Here is a 4824-nt window from a genome sequence, read left to right on the forward strand (position 1 = left end):
GCTCACATCTTTCCTAGCACCTAGTTCCTGTAGGTTATAGTAGTAGCAGCAGCAGCACTTAGTGATCAACAGCTTCTCCTAACCATCTTTCTTACCCCAGCTCCACAGCCCAAATGGTTTTGTAATAGAGTGAGTCATGTGAGAGATCTTCCAAGGAACACTTTTTCCAGGAATCTTAGAGGGTACATTTCTAGCAAATTTCATCAGTGACAATTACTTTAGTACAGAGTGATAATTTTTCCTTCTGGTCACCAACAAGATCTAGCCCTTAATCCTGGGGCTGAGGTAGGAGTGGATGGGCAGTCCTTTTCCTTGACTGTTTTATCTCAGTCCTAGAGGTAATCACCACGCCTGATTTCTGCCATTTCTGTATACTTTAGAGCTTACTTCTTATTAGCTATTCCCTCATTACTATAATATTCTATTATACTTAAGAATTTATTAGCTTACATTTTCCCTATTCAGATTACTCTGTGATTTCTTTCTCATGATTAGACCCAGACTGGAAGACCAGCTTTCTTGGTTTCTCTGTTGAAAAGCCTTTCCCTAACACTTAAGTCCATGTCTCTCTCATTCAAGGATCAATCCTGGGTCAATTTTTGGTTCTAGCCAGAGTTTCAGCAGGGAAAATCTGATTGGTTGAAGAAGATCATGTGACAATCTCCTAGTTCAACTGACTTTAGCCAGGGGGTTATGGTTTATAGTTGCCACAAATAACTTTGTTTGTATGAGGAGGAGAAAGGGGAAATGAAAAGGTTATTGTGAGCTGGACACTTACTGATAGGTGTCTACTGCAGAAACTTATTTATAAAGACAATGAATTTATGGAAACATGGGACACCTGGTAATCTAAACATATTTGACCATTTAATGAACATGAAATAGTGATGTTGACATTCTGTGGATAAGCTAAGGTTTTCACTGACTTTTAACAACTATACTTTACCCCATTATTTTAAAAAGATGGTTATATAATGTTCCATTTTATGGATGTAGAAATTATTGAATGAGTTCAGTCTTTTACAACTACAAGTGATGTTACAAAGAAAGCAGGGTTTTGTCGTCCTATTAGAATATATAGGGAACTAGTTCTCTTAGCTCTTTTCTCCTTCATTTCCCTTAAATAATAACAACAGCATTTATAGTTATATTGGCAATAAAGGGGTTCTTGTTGTAATTATATAAATATTGCACATTTTAAAGTTGAGTTTAATTTCCTTTTGTATACAGCTTTATGCTTTTCCCAAAGTGAATGGCTACCTCAATTTTCATGTTTATTGTTTTTCTTGACACCATTGTTGGCCTTTATCTTAAGGCTCCAATTTGGCCTGGTTGGTTTCTAAGTCTAGTCTACTGCACAGCCATTATCCTGGACCGTTTTATCCTCCCTACCCCTACTCATCTTGGTAAATCTGTGATTTTCTGGATTATATGAAATCCACGTCCTTTAATTACTCCTTCTTTTCTAGGCTGGTCTCTTAGAGGCTTCTTTAAAAAGGATGAGAGACAAATTTTCCTAATCTTCTCAAATTTCTATTCCATCCTCATGCTAGATTACAAATTTGTCTGGAAATTCTGGGTTATGCTTATTGGTTTTTTGGTTTTTTTGTTTTGTTTTGTTTTTCAATTTAAGGACAACTTTTTATTGCTACCAAAGGTTTTCGTCATCATTCAGTGCATGGTTGTGATTGCAATACCTTCTTCTTTAGACTGCACAAAGAGCTCAGGACCCAGGTGTCATTAAGAGAATATAGGTAGACTGGGGAGGTGGGGAAATAATTTTTATCAAGAATGTTCTAATAACATAAAGCTTGGGCAATGAATTACTACATGTTACAGACTCAGATCATAAACTGCCCCAACATCTAAACAGTCCTTCTTATTATTACATGAGTGAAAAATCTTCATAGTTAGAAAATCTCATTTTAGTTGTTTACATACATATTTCTTTGGTGAGCACCTGAATATATTAACTTTATCACAAATTATTTTATACAAATATAAAAAATGTTTTCAACAAATCTAAGAGTGTCCTAGTAACATGTCACTTTTAAGTTTCACTCTAAGATAAAAATAAAAGCACTAATTTTGTTTGACTCTAGAAACTAAAATAAGACAAACAAACAACATTAATGAGTATTTTCTATTATCACCTTTGATTCACAAAGGGCAATTTTGAAATAATTTTTTAGGCTGATTTGAATCATGGGGTAAACATGACAGTCATATAATTTCTTCACTAAACTACTAAAAATAATTTTGGGAGTTTTCTATTTAGTAGTGGAAGCTAGGACATGGATCAACATGCCTAAAATTCATTTAAAAAAGCAAGCAAATGAGTAAAATTAAATTTGGATGCTGAGGATAGGAATTATGAATTCTAGAACTTTAGAAAACATTAAATATAAATTTTGACATGGGGCAAGTTATATTACATTTTAGCAGAGGAAACAGTGGAATTGAGAAGTACTACAAAGAAATTTTTTTTTATACTTTTTTGGGTCTTTTAAGTGTTTAAATAATGTTGAACATAATTACTTGCACAGAAAACAAGGGTATTTGTTAGGTTCCCCCCGCCCCAGCTCACTTCATTTCAGCCTGATAAAGTATGTATACATCCCTTAAAAATCCTTCCCACATTTTCCATGTTCCAGTCTCAGAGCAGTCTAGCTTAGTTTAGCATTTTAAAGTTAACAATTGTTGAGACTACATGACAGAAACAGGCTGCAAAGGTGGACAAAGGGAAGCATGCCCCTCCTGCCTTGATAAATCCGTGCTACACACAGAACCCACATTTTTGGAAGCATTATCTTCATTATAGAGCCGTTTAATTCCATCATAGAAGTCATCCACTTCCATCTCCTCTCCTTTGCGTTTAGCAGAGGTATGCTTGCACCCACTGGCAGCTGGAAGATGGCAGAACGCCTCTGACTGGCACTTCTGGTTTGCTGTTGTCCTTGGAGAAATCTGGGCCTGGGACAGTGGAGGAATGTAATCTGAACACTCCTTTGTCACAGGTCACTAGGGTATGCTTGAGGGGACGGTAGACATAAACAGAATTTAGAGGCAGAGAAGACTGCAGAGCAGAAAGGTGATGTGCCACAAGCTCCTGGCAGTGGATCAACTGGGAGCTGTCCATCTGTGCTTTTTGAAGCAGTTCAATTGTAAGAGGAAGCCAACCAGGAATAAGTTTCTCCATTTCCAAACTGACCATGGCCAGAGCAAGCATGGATCCTTTGAATTGCAGAAGTTGGTTGCAGGCCATACAGTGGAGGAGTTGCTTAGTAAGGATTGACAAATGTTGAGATGGGCTCAGTGTGGGTAAGTTGAAGAGTAACTGAGGCCTAGTTGACACTGCAGTGGCATGGAACTCATCTTCTTCTACAGTCTTGGCAGCTAAGAAGAAACAGTTAAAATATTTTGGGTGGGCCTTTACAGTAACTAAGAATCTGTCCAAAAGACTGCTACCCAGAGCAAATGTTTCTGGGTAAAGGTTGAACTGGTACTTGAGTTTGGCCAACCACTGAATCACTTCATCTCTCTGGGATGGAGAAACATTCTGATCTGTAGGCATTTTGGGCACATGCACCTTTCCACATCTGGGCTTCTCTAGAGATTGCCTTTTCTAACAGAAAAAACAATCTCTGATTCTCCAAGGGTCCTGGAAACTTCATAATATCCTTTGGACCTGCCTGTCACCCAGTTTGATGTAGCTACCTTCTCCTCCTCTTCTTCTTCCTCCTCCTCCTCCCCCGCAGAGCTGTAGGCTTCACAGTGGTGACGCGGGGTCATCCGCGGGCCCGTTACCACCTCATTTTCCTCTGCGCGCGGCGGCAGGGCGCGCGGGCGGAGGACCGGGCCGACTGAGGAGGGAGAAGAGGGGGAACCGGGTCGGGGGACGCGGGCGCAGGGGCTCGGGCGAGCGGGACGCACGGCTGCGGGTGGTGGGTCGGTCAGCGAATTAGTTCCATGATGACTCCAAAGCTGTGGCCGCCGCCGCCACCGCCAGTCCCACTCCTCCAACCGCCGCCGCCGCCGCTTGTGCCCGGGTGGGGAGGGGGCTCCCTCTCGCCATAGGGCGGCGGGGGCCTGGGAGAGGCGGAGGGGGAGACCGGCTCTGCCCCTGCCCGGGGGATGCGCCTGAGGGGAAATGGTGAAAAAGGGGGAGGGGGGAAAAGGAAGGGAAAAAAAAAGGGAACAAGGGGAGAAAATAAGAAAAAGCGAGACAGAGGCGCTGCCGCGTCCGCTCGCAGGGAAGGCTAGGGAGGGAGGGAAAGGGAGAAAAACCCTTTATTGTTATGTTTAATGTTTATTGCTACAGAACATTTAGGACATTGCTTCACTTCTACTGTCTGATGTAGAAAGCCATGCTGATTCTTGAACTTCGGGGGTTATTTTTTCTATTCTAGAAGCTTTACAATCTTCATGTAGCATCTTATAGTTTAAGCCTCCTCTCCAAATCAAGAAATAAAAGTGGTGGCAAAAGAGATTTCTTCTTTTCTTGTCAACAGGAATGCTTTTGGTGTTTAGAACAACAAACCATTTCCTGTGACTTACTTTCTTCTCTCTTTTTACATTTACAAAGTTTGAATACACTATTTTTCACACTCAATCGTTCTCATTTTTTGTGATTTTTGAAGTATTACATTTTCTTTTAATGTCTAGTTTTCTTAGAATATACTATTTATCTTTAAAAGTAGTAATAGACATAAGTTCTATCATTTCTTAGTCATCTATCAATGGGGAAGATTGTGTTATTTACTCCCGAACTTAATTTGGTAGTATTCCGTGCAGAATGCTTGCATTAACATACTTTCACAGGAG

The 4824-nt window shown here is 40.3% G+C and overlaps 1 pseudogene; it reads right to left on the reverse strand.

The window, feature by feature from the left end:
• Positions 1 to 2706: 2706 nt before the first annotated feature.
• Positions 2707 to 4369, reverse strand: LOC102867860 (annotated as a pseudogene).
• Between the last annotated feature and the right edge of the window lie 455 nt (positions 4370 to 4824).

This window comes from Elephantulus edwardii, unplaced genomic scaffold, assembly GCF_000299155.1.
Source record: "Elephantulus edwardii isolate Elephantulus edwardi_28Jun2011 unplaced genomic scaffold, EleEdw1.0 scaffold00094, whole genome shotgun sequence".
In the NCBI taxonomy this organism is placed as follows: domain Eukaryota; kingdom Metazoa; phylum Chordata; class Mammalia; order Macroscelidea; family Macroscelididae; genus Elephantulus; species Elephantulus edwardii.